The 11,192-nt window shown below is 38.3% G+C and overlaps 1 pseudogene; it reads right to left on the reverse strand.

Annotated features, from left to right (window-relative positions):
* Window positions 1-5,284: 5,284 nt before the first annotated feature.
* Window positions 5,285-10,809, reverse strand: LOC149178075 (C-type lectin receptor-like tyrosine-protein kinase At1g52310 pseudogene; annotated as a pseudogene).
* Between the last annotated feature and the right edge of the window lie 383 nt (window positions 10,810-11,192).

An 11,192-nucleotide genomic window follows, 5' to 3' on the forward strand; every position in this document is an offset into this window, starting at 1 on the left:
GTTGGATGAAGATGCTTCACCCACTAATACATGTTGAGGGATCTGGGAAAAAATATCCATCATCTCATTTTGATGTCGCTCGAGGGCCTCCTCAAGCAAAATTTTGAAAATGTCTCTTGCTTCATTGTATTTTTTCTTCTCCAATGGGAGGCCATCATGGTCAGTGAAGTAGGTCTTATAAGGGTTCAACCTTTTCAAGTCCCAACTCCTTATACCCAGACCTTGTTGGGGACATGCACAAAAAAACTGAGAAATAGCAGACCACTCTGATATAATTGATCCTGATTTATGAAGGAACATAAAGAAATACAAATTTACACAAGAACAAAGAGATACATGAAAACATAACTTCAATTAATAAATAGCAAGTGCTGAAAAATTGTTTACATACATTAGAGAAATAAGCTAGCTCGAGTGATCATAGCTTATTTATGAGAAGAGATGTGATAGCTACATGCCTTATAAACTATGTTACAATGAGGCTTGGAGGCATTTTTATCACCAAGAAACAATTGAAAACCCTAGACAACTAAAAACCTAACACTAGGAGATGAAGTGTGAAAGGCTTGTGGGCCCCGTTGGGGTTAGTTGGAACATCAACTTTCCAGGGTTGTAACTTTGGCATATGATCTTTGTTTGGTGCACACAAAACCTCTTTAGAAATATATATCTGAGGAAAAAAAAATTAGTACAAAAGGGGGCTATTTGCTTCCCATTTTCTAGTTTCTCAAGAAAACGCCATTTAGGGCCTCAAAACAACATTGAAAGTTTAGGACCCGAAAAACTGCCAAAAATAGAAAATTGTCGAAATAGGAAACTGTGCTGGAAATTAGGAAACTAAAAGGATTCATTATTGGGGGTAAAAATGGAATAGGCAGGTGGCCACCAATATCCACCTAGATTAGTGGATATGTTAGAGCAAGACCAAGAAAGAAATGCTCGGACAATGGGAATGAGGTAAACTCATGATTAACAATCTGCAGAACAAGAAACAAGAATGCAATAGAAAAAAATTAAGAAGAAACATGCCACAAGAAGGATTAGTGAGTTAATACCATCTTAGATATACATGAATAGGAAAGTGATAGAGGTTAATTGCAAATAAATTTACAATGATTTACTGGCATAGCGTGGAATAAGAAAGTAAGGATTCAAATTAGACATGCAAGTCACAAGGCATGAACAAGTTCATTAACATATCACCCACATGAAAACACACATACAAACATGATGAAAATACCAGAAACCTGGTACAACCATAGTGAAGAAGCATTGAAATCAATGGCAAAAGAGGAGGACCTCTTATTAATGTTGTTGCAAATACAAGTACATATTCAATAAGTCCATCAAGGCAAAAAGTAAGGATTCATACCATCACACAAAGCAAAACCCTAGATTCACCACAACACACCCTACTAGCTGCTAAGAGTTGAATGCCTCTAGCTCCTTAAGCAGAGAAAAACTACATAAATATAACCTAGCTCAAGTGCTAAAATTCCCTACAGATGAGGCATTAGGGTATATTTATAGAAGTGAGGTGATTTCTCACCTACCATGACCTTTCACTTGCCCTCATGACTCTTGAACTTCGTCGTGACTCTCTCTCATGTCTAATGACTATTGCATGCTGAAATTAATCCTGTCATAGTTGTTGGCATTATGATGAGAAATATTTATATTATGGTGAAAAAAGAGTTATGAGGAGAATACAAGGGTTCTAGGAAACACTATAGTACTTGTTGCTAAGGTTGTTTCCAGGTCATGAGATAAGGTTGTGTTGTTCACTTGTTGTATCAAATGACTATTTTCCTTTTATTGCACCTCATTTGCATCCAACTGTAATCAAGATTTTTCATAGTTTCTCTTTCCCTCATCAGTAATCAAACTTCTTCTAAATCCATAGAAGTTTGGCTTGACAAATCCTAGTGATCTCTCGCTAGCTGAACAGTGACAAAAGGAAGAACCATCACTTTTACTTGTGTATACAACACTGTCACCTCCAAGTTTGTACGAACCCTGGGTTGATAAAGTAAAGTTGGTAGCCCCAAGTGTTGCAGCATTCTTGCTGCAATAATGGTGCTCATCACTTTTTGGCACTGTTGCCGGGGAGGTGTCTATGTAAAATGTGATTACTGCTTTCTTTATTCCATTTCTTGTTTTTGATATTCTGCTAGTAGTTTCATTTCTACAAGAGTAATTTAGTTGCTTTCTTTTCCATTTTGCATTCTTTGCTTTCCTTTCCATCCTATGGTAATATTTCACTCAATTAGTTAGTTTTCATTCAGTCTGCAATTTCAATTCCGCAATAATACTCAAAGTTTGAAAAAAAACTCAAAACAAAACAAATTTTTTTTTTTCATGCCTCGTAGGAATAGGGATAACTTAGGGAAATTTTTTCCAAATACCCCCACCGCTTCAAACAGCCAACCTTCCCTCTTCTTCGGTGGCTATGAATTGGAGGAACCTTTAGGTGAGCAACTTGAAATATTTGAAGAACCTACACGGGAAGAATAAAAAGAAGAAGAATCCATTCCTACTGATCCAATGGCTGAAAATAGAAATGCCAGAGGAAATAGGGAAAGAGTTGAGGGTGCCTTCCCCATCAAGGAAACCAATAGGGATACTAAGATGAAGAATATAAGCCCCTCTACCCTTCCTCATTTCCATGGCCTAACCTTAGAAGATCTAGACACTTTCCTATTTGAATTTGTGGTCGTATGCCGAACCTATGACTACACCAATGATGAACAGAAGTTGAAACTATTCCCATCCACTCTCAAGGATGAAACTTTGCACTGGTTCATGGGTTTACCTGGGGATAGCATCACCACTTGGGCTCAAATGCAGCAAGCCTTCAACAACAAGTATCGAGACTACTATAGGTCTAAAGACACTAAAGAGGAAATTTTTAGGATGACCTTAGGGCAATATGAATCCCTAGAAGATTATGAAGAAAGATTCCAGCTTAGCTACAAAAGTGCCAGGTGCATACTTAACCCTGAGCCACTAAATCTAGTCCTACTTATAGGAGTAAGGGAAGATCTTTTGGATACCCTAAACATTTTAGCAGGAGGGGATATCTACTAGTTTCCCTATGAGGATATCAAGACTGTCTTTGGAAATCCTATAGTAGTTGTTGCTAAGGTTGTTTCCCGGTCACGAGATAAGGTTGTGTTGTTCACTTGTTGTATCGAATGACTATTTTCCTTCTACTGCACCTCATTTGCATCCAACCAACTTTTGATGTTGTGCCTTTAGTATTGATAACTAGTTCTAAAATCCAATATGGATCTAGCTTATCTGCTTGTTAAAACCCTAGTTTCATAGCCTCTGTGAGTAGCCCTAGCTTCCTCCAGATAGGTCATCATTCTCATTCCCTTTGTTCTACCTACAAGAAAACTGCATCGATAAAATACATTTGAAGTCAAAGAATAATATTATAAATCTAATAAATTGAATAAATGTTAGATATTAATTTGGACTCTTGTACATTCCTTTTATGCACTACAATATCATCAAGGTTTGTATAGCCTATGCAGGATTATTCTAAGCTTCCTTAACCATGTTTGTGGAAGAAATTCCTTCCCAAAAGTCATGTCCTTATTTCAAAAAAGCTCAGGTAAGATCTTTGATATGATCCTCATTGCATTTTTTCCGTCATAGTTGCGACTTTTCCTGAAACTTTCTCCTCTTAAACATATATTTTAATTATCTTGATAGCTTACAATTGATATTTCTATCATCAAACGTGGAAGCCTCCACTATTTCATTACATGAAGTAGAAGGTATACTGGAATCTTTTCAATTTTCATAGTTGGAGTATTTTGTTCTCACCAACTATAACTTTTATAACCCTTCTCATTAATATCATGAAGAATTAATATTAGGACAAACTGATCTACTTGTGATGCACAACCAAATCATATTTGGAATAGTTTGGATTTCCAGATGTACTCTATGAAACTCTGTTGTCTAAGTTCTCATATCCACTTTCAGAAGTACCTTCATTCCAAACTCCCCTTTAAACATTTGGATAAAAACATAGCATGATCTTTCAACATTTAAAAATGATTTCTATCAAATTCATGATGATCATATCTAATGCTCTCCTGGTCACCATTGTTCTAGAATTCCGAACATTAGCCTGCATTTGGACCTCATCCATGAGTGAAGAATTTTTTTTCCTAATGAGATGGCTATAGAGCCCTTTCTTCATTACCCATAAAATTTTAGGTCTGAACGGATTGCATTGAGAACAAGTAGTTGCGATGTCATGAATTAAATCATGTGTCACAATTTCTGGAGTGGTCACATGTTAAACGCTTAGCACGGGTAACACATTCGGGGCATGGTGCAAGTCATAAATTTGGATTACATGGATACTAAGGGTTGTGGATGTGACTTGCAACCTAAAGAGCTGAGTGAAAGACCTAGTGAGAGGTAACATCAGTCATTTGCAGTTAGAGAGAGCAGGAATGAGACCGACAAGTAGGATCACGACTAGTGAATTCAATTTTTTTAAGAGAAAGGTGTGTCACTCTACTTGTTTATGGTTTTCAATATATGCTACGGAAGAAAATTCTTAATCTAATTTGGGTCATAAGAATCATTTCATGATTTATATGGCAAGTCACCAAAACTAGTTACTATACAAACTACTTATGGACTAAAATGAAAGGAACACGTAGGAGCTTTGAGAGGGATTCATTAAAGGGGATGTAACTTTAGTTCTACCAGCACATTGCATGTTTTATGCCATATAAGATAAATTCATGTCACCTTCAAGACCCTAATATCACACCTATCGAAGAAATGCATAAACGATTTAATAAATCCACCTCTAGATGATTAGATATAGTGATTAGAGCAATTCAAAAGTGATCCAATGTCAACTAAGATTTCATGTGAAATCATAGGCATTGAACCCTGCAGTTGAAAGGAAATTGGTGTCGCTCTGAGAGCATCATTCAACTGAGGAGGTCAGAGATCAACGTTTTTTAGCCAAGAGAAAAATAATAGGAAGAGTAGTGTGCTGGAGGAGAATAAGAATGCAAGGTTGGGGCCGATGAAATTGATGAAACCTGGGAAGTGTGTCAAGAGAAACTATTACAATGATTGAGAATTACTTCCAAGGGGGTTATAACTTGGAGTCGTGTTGCAACTTGTTAAGTCAAAAATTCCACACACAAATCATAGAGTCAAGGGCAATGGGTATCACTGTGAAATGTGTTGGTGAATTGTGACTGAGGTAAGTCACATTTCGCATTATGAATTCCACATAATTTTACTTGTTCATGTTGATTTGGTGGTCATCAATTTTAGTTGTGATTTCATTTTGGTAAATAAATTTAGGAGCAAGATATCCATGAGTGAAAACCATTGTTTTCCTCTCATGTATGTCGTCCCATGGTACAAACATGGACAAAACCACACCTAGTGTGTGTGCCCCAAAATCTTCATCTAAGAGGAAATTGTTGGCCTGAATATCTATGTGCTCTACATGATGTTTTACTTTTCATGTAGAAACACAATAACTTGGGAAAGTGTAGTTGCAATTCATATTCTCATCCTCCAATACAAACTCCTACCTCCTTTCGGAAGATGATGTAACCATCCATCCAAAGGAACATTGGTTATGTTAGGGCCTAAATCTACCTCAGGCTGAGAAAGGCAGGATCTAGGGTAACATCAAACCACGCTTAACCTGATAGCTAGCCCTACCAGGTCGGGAGAGGGATCTCTCCTTGTCAATCTTAGGAAAAGATGGCCAATAAAGCTTGAGATGACTGATGTAATGATTTATTTTAGGCTAGGTATGTGTACAGAGGAGTTTGATTGAATTTAATGTTGGTTTTCTGGGTCAAATGTGAAAGGCAGATTTGGGTCCGGGGAATGGACACAGTCTTGCAGAGATCTCTATGGGGCGAGGTAGGAAAATGGTTTAGTACTTCAAATTGAGTGACATGGAGAGATTTTAGACTGGTGAGGAGTTGGAGAGGGCACGAAGTCTCAGGAATCCTCTTCAAACAGCTGAAAACATAAATAACTAAACAAACCCTAGGTAGAGCACTGCAATTTCAATGAATTCTACCTTTATCCTTGTTTCATTTAGTTAAGATGAGCAAAGAGAGATGATGGCATATATAAAACACATGTAAACTTGCAATTACAGAAGGAGAAACTATACCGAATCAAAGTTGCCACAAGAATCCCATAAAGCGCTGCAAACCCTGGTCTATTCCTTGCCAAAAATGCAGAGATGAAAGTACAATGATGTTCCAAGCTTTCACAAGAGTCCAACCTTTCAAAATGACTGAAAAAACACATAATATAGACACCCAACCACCCAAGCTAGCCTTTAGGGGTCGAAATCATGAGTATAGGAGCAGTTTCAACAAGTTCTAAACATGGAACTAAAAGATAGGCAGTGGAACAACTTGCCTCTATATCTTAGGAAACTGATTCATTCACTTGCAAACTACCTTTTCATGAGTTACCTCTATGAGTGAAAATTTAGAATAATTACATCAAAATCCATCAAGTGACATTAAATTACATCATGAGTTTGACTATTAGGAAGAGAAAAGTCAAACTAAAGAAAAGCTAGGCGAAAAACAGAGTTTTTTGGTCAAACTGGCAAAATTTCATCATATGTGCCGCGCTCCTGTCCCTGTGCATTGTGCTACGTTGGAGATGCTTTTGGAGGCCTTCCCATGCACCCAATTTTCTCAAAGTGGGCTTGTTGGAAAGGTCTGTCCGTCTACTTTCCAGAACAAGTGGAATTTCTGAATTTGGAGTCCATTTGCCCCTCCAAAAATGAGTTCTCCCAACACTGCTTCCTGTGTGTCCAAAAAGGGGCAGAAAGATCATTTTTTAGGTGTTTTTGACCTTTTTGGAAGCTCGAAACCTGTCAAAATTTCTTGGCCATGTGAGGGAATTCATATTTTTCCATGAGGAATCCAAAAATTCTGATTTTTCCTCAAAAGGAGGTCTCTAGCAAAAGCGCGCGCCAAGTGGCGTGGCGCATCAGGCAGAAAAACCTGTTTTTTAGGCCAAAAATTTCAAAATTACAAAAAGTTTCCCAAATTTCTTGAAATTTGGGCTGAGTGTTCCTCATTAGGTGCTATGTTGGGCTAAGGAAGCCTCAGCCAAGATCTAGAGCCTATCTTGCTCTTTTCTCTTCCTCATGGCTTTCTTCAACTTGGCCTTCAAAATCCTGATTCTCGCTTTGCACACCATGTTTCTTGCCGAGTAGTGGTATGCCATGTTCCTCAACATGTATTTCTATCTAATGGCCTTGTCCAACATATTTTATAAGTGCATGTTTGTCATCTCGAGCCAATATTCACGATCAACTTTAATTTCATCTTCAAGTGGCGTGAACTTGATTTCCTCCTCTTGGCAGCTTGCCGGTTTTTCTTTATGTTTTTGAGCTCCATGATGGTTTGCTGATCCTCTAGTTGTTTGTTCCTCTGCTCCAAATACTTAATTATCCACTTGGCTCTATCCAAGTTGAGAGACAAATGCTGAATGTCATCTTGCTGCTCCCGAATGACCTCTTTGAGCTTTGAGCTCAAATCAGTGTCATCATCCTGAATGAGGATGAAATCTGCCTCTTGACCTCCTAAAGGTCCCTCATCATGCAAGGGCTTCTTACCCTTGTCCTGTACCTGCTCTGATGATGGAGGAAATGAGACCCCTTCCACCCTGGGTGGAGATAGTACTCATTTCACTGCTGTAAACAACCTCCTCGTGCCCTTTTGGTATGTGACAAACACTAGCACACTAGTGGTTTGTGTCTCATGAACCTCCTGCTGATGTGAAGGCTCTCCTGCCTCATGAAAAACTGATGGGGGCACTTGAGGACCTGTAAAGACCTCATGTGAGATGAAATCCTCCCAAGACACATTCAGTAAACCGAGCTGATGCAAAACCATAATTTTGATTAGTGCAAAGTGATATATGTTGTTATATTGCTGATGAGGAGGCTTCCTTTGCACTAAGGTGGTCATTTTCTCAATATTCTGGCAAATGAAATAGGGGAGGTTCATCATCCTCAACCTAGTGAAGTGCATCAACAATCTGATATGGTAAGTGTACAGACAAGAAAATCTGCCCTCATAGGTAAAATATTTAATTATGAGCTTCATCAAGGGAACATATGTGTCCATAGGTACTTGAATGGGAAAACACTATTGACATGTCTCTAAAATCCAGCCTTGATATAAGGTTCATAGTGATCTCTGTCAACTAGCTGCCTCTTATTCCACTGCTCACCTACATTTGGAATACCAGTTGCTTGAGCAATAGTCTCAGGTGTCAAGGTGAATGTCACACCTGCCAAAGTGACTTGGCCATTATGAAGATGGAGCACAAACAGTCTGGCCAGCTCATGGTGGTATTTGACTCTTTCCACCATCTCATAGAACTGATAACAAGATTGGTGTTGAAAACATGTGACAACAAGAGGACAAGCCAACAGCTTGGCAAGTGAAGTAGGCTCCTCCCAGTTATGTTTTCCACTCTTATGAGGCCTCCTTGGTGCATGCATTTCTCTGGAAGAGTCACTGACTATTTCCTCATTTCTATCATAGGAAGAATCTGACTCCATGTTTGCCAATGTTTGAGTTTTCTTAGATGAGTATGAAGAGATTTTATGATGTCAATAGGTTTTTGCTGCCAAAAATATGAATTTATGAGGGACTGTGGAGGGAATGTGTATGAGGGGTTTTGGAATGCTGCTTGATAGGGTTTTTAGAGAATAGAAGGGTTTATGGGATGATATTTAGGGTTTGGGATAACAATTAGGGTTTGGGGATATTTGACTAGGGTTTGAGATAGTGGGATTAGGGATTTAGGGTTAGTAGTTTAGGGATATGGGGAATATGGAATGGGTAAATATAAATGAAGAGGGAAGGAGAAAATGAAGTGAGGGAGTGAGAATGATGGGAGTGGGATTTAGCAGCAAGAAATGCAATATGTTAACCCTATGCAATGTTTTTTAAACAAGTAATGCAAGGAGCTAGGGTTTTAATCTTTCCCTATTACATCACCATAAACACCAAGATAAACTCATTCATTGGCCATGAAGGAGTGTTAACTTACTTGAATAATTGAGGAGTTAGAGATTTTTTGATTTTGGAGGAAGCTGTGAGTGAATTCGGGCCTTGTAGTCTTGTGCGTCGTGCCACCTCATAGGTCCGCCGCGCTGCCTCAATGCGTTGCGCCCATTGTAAAAATACACTGCGAATCACTACCCAGTGCACCGCACTGCATGAGTGCGCCGCGCTCTAACCCAGGTGCGCCGCGCCTGGGATTTTCCTTGTTTTGGCACAAAAATCACTCTCTTGGCTCTTGGAACATGAATACACTTGCTCTCTTTCTCTTGGGGACACAAATGAACCTTTTTGATATGAATACACTTTATATACATATGGTTTTGATTTTTCACTTACAAAACCCACTCTTCTAATGTTTGATTTTCACTTGCTTTTAAAACTCTGTTTTGGGCAGTTTGCTTTATTTTTGCCTTTGATGGACTGAATGCTTTGATTTTTTGTTTTTTTTGCAGGTGCTGGAGTTGCAGAGGCTTGGCAAGGTGACCAGGGCTGCCTCTGAAATTATTACATATGGGAAAGAATGAAATTACATCAAATTTGTACACGAAACATAAAAACTTTGTTTTTCCTCAAAACAGGGTTTTGAGGAAAAATCAATCACTGAGCATGTGATTATGAAAATTATTGTTGCTGAGACTTTATTTGACCTCCTCATGTGCATGCTAACCGTTATTGAGCATTTTGAAGACCTTATTGATGAAACCCTAGACCTAGTGAGACTTAAGAAACCCTAACAATGACTTTTGCATATTTAAAGACAAAAAATGAGTGACGATGATCTAGATGTATGAAAATGGGCCAACAGGTAAAGAACATGAGGGAAAATGTATAATATTCCACTACCATCAGATGATCCATGACCCTAATGGAATGCAGCTGATCGAGTGAGATACCTAACATGCAATGAAACAAGAGAAATTGATCATTGATGGAGGGATGACGATACCGACACTAACAGGTTACAAGTTCATAAATAATATCACTAACCATGTCCATATTAAAATGCTTTAACAACCACAATATTGGGATGATTAAGCCATGTGATCCTTCTAACTTCATAATAGAACCTTTCTTACTCTCGAAACTAGATTTTTGTAGCTTCTTAATAGCTACTAGTGAACCACCTGGCAGGACACTCCTATATGTTCCTCCTTTCTTTGTATCTCCTAGGAGGTGATTTTATTCACTGAAATTTTTAGTGGTAATTCTCAATTCATCATTACGTTACACCCTCCATGAAGGAGGAACAAGAGCAACAAAAGAAGGGTTGGATATTTTCCTAGATCTCTTGTGCCTTTTTCTCTGCCTATATGCTAGAAACCAAATGACCACAACAAGTGTAGTAGAAAGGATCATTCCACTTACAACCACAAGGATTACAATTTACTCTTTATGACAAGGTCCATGATCGCATTTATTTTATTTTCTTAGCATGCATACAAAGTCATGGGAGTTATTGCATCTATCCCCCACTAGAGCAACTTGCCCATTGGTCACTAAAGTGCAAAAGTCAGTCAAATTTGTGTTGAGGCATGAAGAATTTGAAAATTTGAGAGGAGATGGTGCCCCTAAGAAAAACATATTTTTTCCAAAGGGTTCAATGATCACTCCATTCCCAAATAAAACCTTTCTAAGAGTTAACACCATGCCCTCCAGCCCAACACCCATTTTCTACAAAAATCTTGTACATATTTTAGCTATTGCACATATTTTAATTCAACGAGATCATTATCGTGGCTCCAATAGACTGCCTATAAATTGTCACATGAACATGCATTTGAGATGATAAGGAAACACTTTTTTCCTGTTTGGCGGGTTGTTCCATCCTGTTGGGAAAAGTCCTTTTTTGAATAGTAAGTTGTGCCCTATAATATTCCAATAATATTTCTAGGTCCAATTATGTTTCGCGGTTTTTAATTCAAGCACATGTTGCATTCTCCGGGTCATTATTTATTATCACATTGTCATTAAATTTTTCATTTACGACCTGTGACTTAGAAGGATAGGAAAGCTAGTGATCACACGTTGCATGTTTAGGTTGTAATCTGACAGCGCATAAGTGTGACTTGCAAG

The sequence above is a fragment of the Pinus tabuliformis genome, chromosome 4_1 (genome assembly GCF_031772625.1).
Source record: "Pinus tabuliformis cultivar Carrire ecotype Pingquan chromosome 4_1, CPIR1, whole genome shotgun sequence".
Taxonomy (NCBI): domain Eukaryota; kingdom Viridiplantae; phylum Streptophyta; class Pinopsida; order Pinales; family Pinaceae; genus Pinus; species Pinus tabuliformis.